The 10,876-nt window shown below is 45.6% G+C and overlaps 1 protein-coding gene across 1 annotated transcript in view; it reads left to right on the top strand.

The window, feature by feature from the left end:
* Positions 1-279: 279 nt before the first annotated feature.
* The window catches only part of PDYN (prodynorphin), a 61,893-nt gene continuing 51,296 nt past the window's right edge, over positions 280-10,876 (top strand). The window contains exon 1 of the mRNA XM_007116267.4: positions 280-298. The gene's annotated coding sequence lies outside the window, so the exon portion shown is untranslated. The remainder of the gene's footprint in view (positions 299-10,876) is intronic.

Genomic DNA, 10,876 nt, shown 5'->3' with positions numbered 1-10,876 from the left:
AGACAGGATTAAGGGATGATGAGGTACCCCAGGGACTAGCCATGGAGGCAAGCCATTACCATTCTTGGGTCTGAAGGATAGAGATGAAGGAAGTGTTACTGGAACACAGTGAGATCTGTAGCTGTGGAGGAGGGGCTGTCCAACATATACTATGGGCTATAGGGGAACATAGCCATCGGGAGAACCGTGGGCAGGTAGGGAGGGGAGAATAAATACCCTACCCTCTTTCTTACCCTCTGATTTCCTTCAGCTCCCATTGGATCAACCCAACCAGAAGACAGAAGGCAAAGGATTCCAGGTGATACAGTCTGTAGAGGTCAGCCTTCTGGGGAACAAAGTAGGTCAGCAAGAGGCAGCAAATGGACGTAGGAGAAGAAATAGGTCATGGTCAGTATGCTTACCTTCAGTGCAAGCTTCTTGAGAATGGACACTAAATCTCTGAAAAAGAATGTTGCCATAGTTTTTTTACACACCTGTTACAAAAATTTAACTGTTATAGAAAATAAAAGACCCTCTATTATCCCCAGAAATAATGATAGCTATTTGTTATATATCAGTTCAGGTTTTACATACATGTACACCGAATATGTGGGTCTGTGGAAGACTGTATTTCCAAAAATGACCACAGCAATATTTCTGATCTTCTATGGTCTTTCTGATATTGGCACTCCCCATCACTAGGTAAATCTATATCCTCTCCCTTTGAACCTGGGGAGGGCCTTGTGACTGCCTCGGCAGATGGGATGTGGCAGAAGTGATGCTGCATGGCTTCCAAGGCGAGGTCATAAAAGGCAAAATGGATTCTCCTGGAAATCTCTTTCTTTTGGGGTGCTTACCATGGGAACCCAGCCACCACATTGTGAGGAACCCCAGGGCACATGAAGAGCCACATGCAAGTGTTCTGGCTGGTTGCCAGCTGAGGTCCCAGCTGACAATCAGCATTAATTGCCGGATGGGGGATAGAATGAGCCTCCAGATGATCCCAGCTTCCGGGCTTCGAGCCACCTCAGCTGATGCTGCATGGAGCCGAGGCACGTATCCCCCCCAAGCCCTGCCCAAATGGAGGGTTCATGAGCACAATAAATGTTGTGGTTTTTTTTTTTTTGAGCCACTGAGATTTCGAGTGCTTTGTTACATAGTCATAATAACTAGAACAGAGGCAGTATTAGAGGGTTATGATCTCAGGCTGTGGAACCAGACTTCTTGGTTTCAATGTGATCTCTGTCACTTATTCCCTGTGTAATATTTGGCAAGTTGCTGAAATTCAAATCCTCAATTTCTTCATCTGTAAAATGGGAATAATATTAAAATCTCACAGAGTAGGATTGGTCTATAAAACAATCAGCTTTGTTCTCAGCACATATTAAATTATTATAATTATTGATCGCTGATTCCCTCAAAGATGACCAGAAAAAACTTGATGATCAAACAAAACGAAATATATTAAATTTACTGCAGAAAGGGAGAATAACACCTTGCAAAAGTCTTAGTAGTACCTCCAAGTGAAGACACTAAGGAAGGATACTTACAGGGTTTTAAAGGCTGCACTGGATGGTTTTAAGATGGGTCACATAATGCAGGTAGCTGGTTGGAATTGGGCAGAATTTATAAGAACTTTGGATTAGTGAACGCAGAGGGGCAAGGGCATTGAAGTGATTCTAGATGAGCAAGTTTTCTGTTTTGATAAGTAAGGTGTTTAGTTTTTATCTGTCTTATCTTCAAAGAGTGGGTACTTCCTGGAGCAAACCCCTAAACTATTACTTGGTCCCAGTATTATTTAACACAGGAACAGAAAAGTGTGGTGTTTTCAGTTCTCATTAATATAAATTTATTTTCATGGAAAAGGGCTCATAGCCTACCCCACCTATTATATTGAAACTTTCCTTTTCATTGAACAACATATCTTGGATAGCTTTCCTTATGAGAACATATCAATTAATTTAATTCTTTTTAACATCTGCTTGATATTCACTGCTATAGCTGCAACATGACTTGTCTGCCCTTTCACATATCAACAGACACCTGGTGTGTATATGTAGTCAGGTGGGGGGCCCAGACCCTCAGAACAGTGTCTGGCACAGAGTAAGCACTCAGAAAGGGTTTGCTATTGAAAGGAGAGTGTACCTGAAGTCTGTAAAATGCCATATACATGTAAGGTAAGGACGGATGGTTGGGCTTCCTCATTACCGCATCTTATCCCATCCCACTTTTGTCATCTATGCTAGGAATCACCTCAGGATGCACGTGGCATGAAAGAGGTCCAGAAGCCCTTATGTGCTCACGGTGAGGAACAGAGGAGATTGCTGAGAAGCAGGAAAAACAGTGAGTGTGAGGGGCGGTAGCGTGGCCAGCCAAGGCGGGGCTGGATGGAGGATGCAGCTGAGATTCAGAGGTGCTCAGGTGCCCAGGAGAGAGGTGGTAGCATTGAGTCAATACCAGTGAGAACGGATCACGAGTTTCAGTGGCTGTGGACTTTAGCAACTTGTGCCATCAGGCCCCCACTGAGCAGGCAGGGCGAGGGGTACCTCATGAAACCAGCAAGGACTCAAAAAACAACAGGAGGGCCACCTCTCCCCATTGCCACGAGGACATTTCCCCTACATCAAGATACCGTCTTCAGGAGGAGGAAGCCGAAGAGGAAACATTTGAAGAAGAAATGGCAGCCCCAGAGGGGTTTTGAATTGAAAATCAGACACAACATTTATGAAAATGAAGCTGACACAAAATGAAAATATAAGTTTTCAACTAGGGGTGGTAGCACACCAATAGGAGACATTCAGAAATAAGTGGGGCATTTTCCCTCACTTTTTTATCGTGAAAATTTTCAAACAGCAATGTAAAAAAAAAATTGAACAAATACATACATCATCACTTAGATCTTTCAATTGTCATGGGGAATTTTTTGGCCATAATTGTTTTATCTATTTTTTCTCAAGTAGTTTAAAGTAAATTACAAACAGTCTGACATTTCACCCCAAATGCATCGCTGAAAAATAAGAACATTTTTCTGTATAATGCGGGGGTGTTCTTTGTTGGCAGTGGGGAGTGCTCCTGGCAGGTATGTAGGCAAGGGGCAATGCAGGGCTCACTTCAGCTCAGGGAAGAATCGTCTGGCCCAAACTCTGACAGCATCATTTTGTGTAAAGCCTGCTCCATAGAAAGACACAATTGTGTGGGACTGTGTGTGGGGTGTGTGTCAGAGGGTGCTATCCTATATTTATTCATTTAATATTTATGTCTTTATTATAAAAGTCACACATAAACTGATAAGATGTGGGGACATACATGTAAAAACATTATAAAGAAGCAGCAGGAAAAAAATCACCTATAATCCACCCTCCAGGATCAACCACTGTGACCACTTTGCCTTATTTCCTTCTAGTCTCTATCTTTTTACATAGTTGAGATTATGCCATGTGTATACATATTCAGTTTCTATTTTAGAAAGCCATACTTTGAATTGGTTATTTAAAGTCTTCTGACCTCTGTCCACTTACCACAACCTAGTAGGGTGAGGACCTGGAGAGTCAGAGATCTGTTTCTGAAATGAACAATATGCCACGTTTTTAAAAATGAGCCTAATTGGTGGCTTGTTAATTTACTCCACCCTACCTACTCTTGACCTCAGTTAAGCCACAGGATGGTTTTATAATGTAGAGCTTATCATGCCCATTTTCCAGATGAGACACCCAAGGCTGAGGGAGTGCAGGAAGCCACGCAGAGGTTCCACAGACTATGGGCTTCTCCACTCTGACTTATAGCCCCAAATACAATGATCAGCTCCCTGACCAGCTCCGGGGAAGGCACGGCAGGAATACTGGGGATGCAGAGCAGAAGCTTCACAGGGTATCTTGGGAGATGGGAGACTCATAGAGTCTCTTCTGTGGAATCCTAAACAACAAGTAGGATTTATCCAGTTGCGTGGCGGTGCGGGTGTCTCTCTTTCCCCCTTTGATCATCTGCCTCTCGGTTGGGGCATGGTTTAAGGAAGAAGAGTTTATGTCTATGTCTGTGTATGTGTACCTGGGCCAGTACTTGGAGTGAAAACACAAACTATCTGTAGTCGATTAAAGATGGCTGCAAATTCTTTGACATTCTTTCCATTCAAGAGGAGGGATCTATGTGCCTCCCCTTGACCCTGGGCAGGTTCAGTGACTGCTTCACTAACAGAACACAGAAGTGAAATTGTGCCTATTTGTGGACCAAGACCTTAAGAGGCTGGAAGCTCCATATTCTGTCTTTTGCACTTGCTCTTAGAATGCAGCTGCCATGCTGTGAGGAAGCCCAAGCAGCCCTGTGGAGAGGTCCATAAAGAGATAATGTAGGCCACTGGTCTACAGCCCCAGTTGAACTCCTAGCCATCAGTTAGCACCAACCTGCTGCCCATGGGAGTGTGCCATGTTGGAAGTGAATCCTCCAGCTCTACTCTAACTGCCCCAGCTCATGCTTCATGGAGCAGAGATAAGCCAACTCTGCTAATCCCTGCCCAAATCACAGATTTGTGAGCAAAGTAATTGACTATTGTTATTTTAAGTCACTACATTTTGGAATGGTTTATTATGCAGTATTAGATAATCAGAATACCACTGTTTTCTGAGCTGATCTAATAAGCCGAATTATATGTGGAACTTTCACACATGCTGTGTCCTTTAGTCCTCATATTTCCCTCTAAGGTAAGAAAAACAGTAGCTAACATTTACTGAGTGCTTGCTATATGCCTACTGCAGTTCAAAATCCTTTTCCAATTCACTTAATTTAATTGTTCCAGTAACCCTGTTTCACAGGTACTCTTTTCCTCCTTTCACAGATATGGAAAACAGGCACAGAGAAATTGGAGAACTTGCCCCAAACCATGCAGGAGGAGGCAGAATCAAGGACTCAGTTGTCTGATTTGAAAGCCAGCAATCCTAACCACTATAATTTTCTGCCTCTCAAACAGGGGGTTGATGACAAGACTGAGTCTCAGAGAGGTGAAGTGACTTGCCCAAGGTTGCACAGCTAATGGGTGACTTTAGACCACTTATCCTCTGGGTTCCTCCATTGAAGCTGCCGTGGCCCTGACAGCACTGCCTGCCTTTTGGGCTTATTTCTGTATGAGCCATGGCTGGCTCTCAATCTGCAATGGTATTCCCTAGCTTGATCTGCTTCCTTACTCTGCAGCTGTGGCACCCAGTGACCTTTGGCTGTTCCCACACATTCAATTCCATCCTCAAAGCACAGGATTTTTCAAATCAAGAAAATTCTTTAGAAGGATGTGCCTCAGGCTCAGAAGGACTTTCCAACAGAAATTTCCAATATTCCAAGGATAGTTTGTGCTTTGAGCACTGCCTGGCTGCAGACCTCTCGCCCTTCCTGCTGGTGTCTGCCCTCTCCTACACCTTCCTCTGTCTGCTTTGCAAATGAGGGGTAGGAGTGAGCCGGGCAGGATGTCAGGGATAAGAGAAAGTGAACATGAGCTCTACTGTCACGCAGACCTGTGACCTAGGGCAGCTGTTAAACTTCTTTGAACCCCTACTTACTTACCTGTAAAATGGGATTTTGAATAACCTCTTCCTCGTAGTGTTGTTGTGAGGATTAAATGAGGCAGTATATGTGTTTCCCAGAGCTCCTTTCAGTGTAGGCCTTGTTGCCTGTAGCTCCACAATTGACTGTAGCTCCCACACTTATGAGAGAATATCTAGAGGCTGCTGCAGGACCCCGTGTGGCCGTCACTGGAGCCCATGTGTCTGTCCACTAGTGCAGAGGAGCACAATGTGCCTTATGCTTCTCTTCTGCTTCCCAGATCTGATGTGAGTGCCTTTCATTGGCAGATCCCATGTGCAAACCTGTTGGCAAGGGATTCCTGGGAATGTCTCCTCCATGCTTCTAGTCCCTGCTATGGGGGAGAGTGTAGACGGGGAGGAATGGTGCTGAGTTGCCAACAAGAAATCTAGCATATTTTCATTTCTAAAGAACCAATGGGCAAGGGCAATGCTTAACCCAGATGGAGACCAACAGTCCTCATCAGATGAAGGTGCAAGAGGCATTGTTGATGTGTGGAAGAGAGTGAAGGGGAGCAGGGCTTACCTTGTGAGAAGCAGAGAAAGCTGCAAAGGTTGGTCTCTGAGTCTCAGGCTCTTTGGAGATGGGTTTGAACATGTGACCTGGCTCAGCCAATAAGATGTGTCCTATGCTTCAAATCAGGGGCTGGGAAAACAGAGATGAGGGAGGGGTGGAGAACTTGTGGCAGAGGCAGCAATGACTACAGTACCCCATTTCCGGGGAGCAGTGGTACATTCCAAGCCTGCAGTGTGTCCAGTGAGCCTTTCTGGTGGGGCGGTGGTGTGCAGGACCAGGACCCAGAACCACACGGAAGCAGTATTCTCATTAGACTAGCTCTGTGGCACAGTTCAGGCTGTGTTTTTGGTGGTAGAGTTTCCAAGCCTAGTTCTCTAGGCTTCCCCTTCCCAGTGATTCACTGGGTTGACTAATATCTTTTCAGTGAGCTCATTTTCTGCGTAAATTAGTCAAGGTTGATTCTGTTGCTTGCCACCAAGTAACTGACTATAGTGAACTCAGAAGGCCATTGTGAAGATTAAATGTAAAGAACTTAGCACAGGTCCTGGTACATCACAAGCACCCAGTATTAGTCAGGTTCTGCTGCAGATAACTAGACCAGGTTAAACTGAAAGAGACTGGATACAGGGGATTAGGTGCTTGCAGGATTGTTGGATGTGCTGGACAAGCAGGTTCTAGATAGAACTTCCAGGAATGTCTCCCAGAATATATCAACAAGATTGGTGCACTGAGGGAGCTTCTAAATCCTCTATGGTTGGGAGGATGGAGCTTCAGGAAGTCCCTGTCCCAATTGCTGGCTCCAGCACCACGTTCCATCAGCTGAGAGGCACGGATCAGGAAACTGTGCTACTACTGTTGGTTCCAGGACCACGCTGCCTCTGCCTTGATTGATGGCAAGAGGACGAATGTCCATAACCTTCCTCTCAGTAATACAGAGCAAAGCACTCATTGCGCTGGACCTCTGCTATCACTGCTGCAGGAAAAAACAAATGCTCCCAGCATATGCTTACCAGTGCAGAGAGTGGAAATACATTCTCCACCTCACTTCTGGCTTCCAAACAGTGCATCCATTTTTGAGAGACAGGTGTCTCAAGGACCCAGTCTGTAGACTTGAGTTTGCCAACTTTTGATCTGCAGTAAAGCATGCACAAATGGAGCTGAGTGAGTCAACCCATGATGTCAGAAACACACCCTAAATATAGGAATCACGGGCTTCCCTGGTGGCGCAGTGGTTGAGAATCCACCTGCCGATGCAGGGGACACGGGTTCGTGCCCCGATCCGGGAAGATCCCACATGCCGCGGAGCGGCTGGGCCCGTGAGCCATGGCCGCTGAGCCTGCGCATCCGGAGCCTGTGCTCCGCAACGGGAGAGGCCACAACAGTGAGAGGCCCGCGTACCGCAAAAACAAAACAAACAAACAAAAAAAAACAAATATAGGAATCACTTCCTGCTTAGTACATTGCTTGTACTTACCTACTCTCGCTTTTGGTGCCCTGCTTTGCTGGTACCCTAAGCACGTGCTCAGTCTGCCCCTGCTAGACTAAGAACCCAATGAGGAAAAAGTGAACAGCCACAGCTTGGGTTTTCCAAGGCAGAGAGAGACAGAAAGTGGGCAGAATGTCCATTTCCTCTGTGCTCGCATGAACTAGTTTGACAGAACAAAGTGCCTTGCCGTGTCGCTTGTCTCTTCAAGCCTTGAGGCCTAGACTCAAAATTAATTCCCCAAGGAGGTGCTCAAGAAGTGATGCTTCATGATGCCTCTGGGACATGTGTGGGCCGAAGAGACGAAAGCCTGGGGCAGGTAGAAAGAAGACTTCTCCCACCCATCTGAGCTATCCTGGTGGGACAGCAATTAAGAAGGCAGAACAGAAGTAGGAGACCTGCCAGTTCCTGGCAGCAGCTTCTCCCACAGCAAATCTGGGTCAGGTCTGAGGGAGGATGCTGATTGAGGCATCTGGCACCCGAGCTCTGAAATAAGCTCAACTGGGCAGCGTGTCAGAATCAGCCCTTGGCAGCGCAGGGCAGGGTAGAGGTTAAGAGCAAAGGCCCTGGAGTCAGACAGACACGGTGCTTACGTGCTCAGGGAGTGGACGAAGTGACTTAAGCCCTTTGAGCCTTTGTTTCCTCTTCTGTATAAGGAGGTTAATACCTGTATCGTGGATGTGGGTAGCACTGAGTGCAGTGTCTGACACGAGTAAGTCCTCCATATGGTGAAGCAATTATTAAAATGAAAAAAGGGAATGGAATGGACGCATACCGAGGGCCTGCTGTGTGTCAGGCGCTTGCTCTATACCACCTCCTTTCACCTTCACAGCAGCTCAGGGCCTCCGAGTTACCAACAGTAAAACCCCTGGAGTGTGCAGTTCAGTAGCACAGAGGCAACCCTGTGAGGTGGAAATTCTCCTTCCCATTGTGTAGAGAAAGAAACGTTGGTATAGCAGACACTTTCGGGGCCTCACCTGTATCCTTTTGCCCTCACCACCTCAGCAACTTCCGACGGCTGACACCTGCATTTCTTTGCCCAAGGATTTCCGTTGCTGTCAGGCCGTCAGGCTGGGGGGACTGGGACATTAACAGTCCCCTTCCCAGCAGCTTTCAACCACTGACGACTGATGGGCGTTTGTGCAGAAATACCCTGTCTGCCTTGACCCAGGGGGATAACCCTGAGGTGTCAGCGCTGCACTGTCTCTCAAAAATTCCCAATGGGATTAAGCTTCCTATCTAATAAGATATATTTATCCTTGTTCCAAGTGAAGAAGTTCCCACCCTTTCCCCAAAGTGAGAAGTATGATCCCCACGGTGATGGTATCCATTGCTAGTTTGTTTTTTTTAAACTTTATATTGGAGTATAGTTGACTAAAAATGTTGTGTTAGTCTCAGGTGTACAGCAAAGTAATTCAGTTATACATATATATGTATCAATTCTTTTCCCATTTAGGTTATTACAGAATATTGAGCAGAGTTCCCTGTGTCCATTGCTAGTTATATTAATTGTTCTTCACAATCCCACGGAATAGTCTGTTACCTCAAGACCGAATTGTAAAATTAAGGTTAAAATTTTACATAAGACAAAAATAAGAAGAATAAAGTAGCATATACAAATAAGCACAGGGACTTCCCTGGCCGTCCAGTGGTAAAGAATCCGCCTTCCAACACAGGGGACGTGGGTTCAATCCCTGGTCGGGGAACTAAGATCCCACATGCTGTGGGGCAACTAAGCCCACATGCCGCAACTACTGAGCTCACGTGCCTCAAAGAGAGAGCCTGCGTGCCACAAACTACAGAGCTCGCACGCCCTGGAGCCCGCGCTCCGCACCTGGAGAGAGAAAACCCACATGCCACAAATGGAGAGAAACACGAGCAGACTGCACGCCGTAACGATAAAATCCCGCATGCCTAAGATCCCGTGTGTCGCAACTAAAACCCGACGCAGCCAAAAAAAAAAAGAAAGAAAGAAGGAAAGAAAATGTTTTTATTGAGGTATAACTGACATACAACATTATATTGTGTACAACATAATCATTCACTATTTCTATGTATTGCGAAATGATCACCATTTCGATTCCACATATAAGTGAGATCGTATGTGAGTTTCTGTTCCACTGGGTCCCCAACGATGCCTCTGCCCACTCACCTGACTGTCCCTGTCTCCTTCCCCTTATGAATCTATGAGGCCATAAAATGTTCTAACTGGCAGGAATTGTAGGTATACATTTGGAAGTTGTCTATGTATACTTATGGCTCATATAAATGATACAAAGAGAGCAACGAGAATGATCCTGTAAGATGCCACCCTCTGCTGCCTCCCCTCCTAACTAGCTCTTGAATCTGCCCACTTCTCTATCCTCTCTTCCACAGGCCAGCCCAGGCACCTTCATCTCTTCTCGCTTACCTGTAAAGGCATTCTAATTTTTCTCCAGCATAATCTATTCTCTCTCTGTAGCAAATGTGTTGTTTTCAAAAGTTATGATTCATAAAAAATAAAATTCACTGAACACTATAGTGTTCAGTTCTGTGAATTTTGACAAACACACACAGTCAGGTGACCACCACTATAATCAAGATATAAGACAATTCTGTCGTGCTAAAATATTCCCCCATGACCCTTTGCAGTCAACCCCACCAACTCCACTTACCCCCTGGCAGCCACTGATCTGTTTTCTATCCATGTAGTTATGGCTTTTCTGAAGTATCCTATAAATAAGATAATATAGTAGGTACTCTTTTGAGTCTGTTTCACTCAGCAACATTCTTGTGAGATTCATCCATGTTGTTACGTGTATCAGTGACGTGTTTCTTTTTGCTGCTGAGGAGCATTGAAGGGATGTACATGGTTTATTTACCCCAGTAATGGACATTTGGACATCTGGATTGTTTCATGATTCTATATAAAACCACTGCAAACGTTCATCTCCATTATTTTTTTGGTGTGTGTGAACATGTGTTTAATTTCACCTGGGTATGTACCTAGAGAGATTGCTGGGCTGCATAGTAAGAGTATTTTTAACTTCATAACAAAGCTGCCAAACTGCTTTTCTTATTTGTTCATTTGTTTATTTATTTATATTGAGGCATAATTGACATACACCATTATATTACTTTCAGGTGTACAACATAATGATCTTCAAAATAGTTGTAACCAGGGTTTCCCTGGTGGCGCAGTGGTTGAGAGTCTGCCTGCCGATGCAGGGGACACGGGTTCGCGCCCCGGTCCGGGAAGATTGATCCCACATGCCGCGGAGCGGCTGGGCCCGTGAGCCATGGCCGCTGAGCCTGCGCGTCCGGAGCCTGTGCTCCGCAACGGGAGAGGCCACGGCA

This window comes from Physeter macrocephalus, chromosome 14 (assembly GCF_002837175.3).
Source record: "Physeter macrocephalus isolate SW-GA chromosome 14, ASM283717v5, whole genome shotgun sequence".
NCBI lineage: Eukaryota > Metazoa > Chordata > Mammalia > Artiodactyla > Physeteridae > Physeter > Physeter macrocephalus.
The sequence above is the reverse complement of the archived record's forward strand: the minus strand, read 5'-3'. Positions and strand labels throughout refer to the sequence as shown.